Genomic DNA, 1,732 nt, shown 5'->3' on the forward strand with positions numbered 1-1,732 from the left:
ACGCGGGTGACGTGTGTGTGTGTGTGTGTGTGTGTGTGTGTGTGTGTGTGTGTGTGTGTCCGGGAATGTGTCAGCAGCCATCTACCTACAGATCACAAACTCATATATGCCTTGGGAGCTATAAATGAAAATTCACAGCAGAGATGGCTCTTTCTAGGAGCTTTCTTCTGGAGTGGGAGGAGGTGTCATGCTACAGCATTAGGAAGCTATTCTAGATAGTGTCTATTGAGGACATCTGGTTTACTGTTGTCACAGCCAGGGCCTCACTGTACCTGGGCCCTAAGAGGGTGCCCTCCACTCTGTTCCCTGAGTCACAGAAATAGAGGCCACCATGCTGACCACAGAGGGCACTGCTCCCCAGGACTCCTTCCCTTTCCTCTGTGACTGGGGAGATTTTATTCAAGGCTCTGGAACCTCAAAAGAAAAGGAACTGCAACTAGAAAATCTCTACAAGGTAGTTTATTCATTTCCAATCTGGGGGGACTCCAGAGGGTCTCTGGGGACCTAGACCCTGACTTCCATTCTTCCATCTTTCCAGCAGCCTGCAGGATTTTATAGCTTCGCAAAGTCGGTGGTTCTCAATGTTGGTGGCTTTAAAACTGCTGCTGCCCATACCCATGTTCACCAGAAAACATGTCGAAGTACATCCTTAGCAGTTTTATTTGTAAATGCTGGAAACCACTTAGGTGGTGGTCCATCAACTGGTAAATGGATGAACAAATTGTGCTGTAGCTGTACAATGAAATGCCACTCTGCAACCAAAAGGAGCAAAGTACTGATGCCTGTGACGGGGATTCTCACAGAGGTGATGATGGAGAGGGGCGGGTAGCCAGATACAAACCAAAACATACTGTGGTGACATCAGAATAGTGTGTATCTGGGAGTGGGGGTGGGGCACTGACCAGAAAGGGAGACTTCTGGGGTCATATCCTCTCTCTTGATCTGAATGGTAGTTAACATGGATTTACACACACACACACACACACACACACACACATAAAAATACATTGAGTTGTATAACCTTAACATTTGTGCACTGTACTATAAGTATACTACACATCAAGAAAAATTAAAAAGCAAAATACTGGGGGAATTCCCTGGTGGTCCAGTGGTTAGGACTCTGCACTGCCACTGAAGGGGACCCAGGTTCCATCCCTGGTCAGGGAACTAAGATCCCACAAGTCTCGTGGTGCAGCCAAAAAAAAAAAAAGGCAAAATACTGATGACTTGGCCCCACCCCCTGTGTCTGACTTAACTCAGTCTGGGGTGTGGCCTGGGTAAATGGATTATTTTTTGTGTGTGTGTGTGTGTTTTGCGGGCTTCTCACTGTTGTGGCCTCTCCCATTGTGGAGCACAGGCTCCAGACGTGCAGACTCAGCGGCCATGGCTCACGGGCCCAGCCGCTCCGTGGCATGTGGGATCCCCCCAGACTGGGGCCCGAACCCGCGTCCCCTGCATCGGCAGGCGGACTCTCAACCACTGCGCCACCAGGGAAAGCCCTGGGTAAATGGATTTTTAAAAGCTTCTGAAAGGGTTCTACTGAGCAGCAGGCATGAGACCAAACCCTGCAAGAGCCAGAGCCCTTCCTCTCACTTTTCTGAACCCTGGGCTCTGGCTCCCTGCCCCTGACCTTGGCCCCAGGAGGAACACCCCATTGCAGAGGGGCAGCCTGAGGTAGCAGGAAAGGCTCCAGGCTCTGCAGACAGAGTCCAGTTCCATCAATTCTTACTTC

General features: G+C 50.1%; 1 non-coding gene across 1 annotated transcript; it reads left to right on the plus strand.

Moving 5' to 3' along the window:
- The first annotated feature begins 1,094 nt into the window (after positions 1-1,094).
- On the plus strand, positions 1,095-1,167 carry TRNAG-GCC (transfer RNA glycine (anticodon GCC)). The gene has a single exon. It is a non-coding gene; the product is annotated as a tRNA-Gly (tRNA).
- Positions 1,168-1,732: the final 565 nt, after the last annotated feature.

This window comes from Lipotes vexillifer, unplaced genomic scaffold (genome assembly GCF_000442215.2).
Source record: "Lipotes vexillifer unplaced genomic scaffold, Lipotes_vexillifer_v1.1 scaffold1353, whole genome shotgun sequence".
NCBI lineage: Eukaryota > Metazoa > Chordata > Mammalia > Artiodactyla > Lipotidae > Lipotes > Lipotes vexillifer.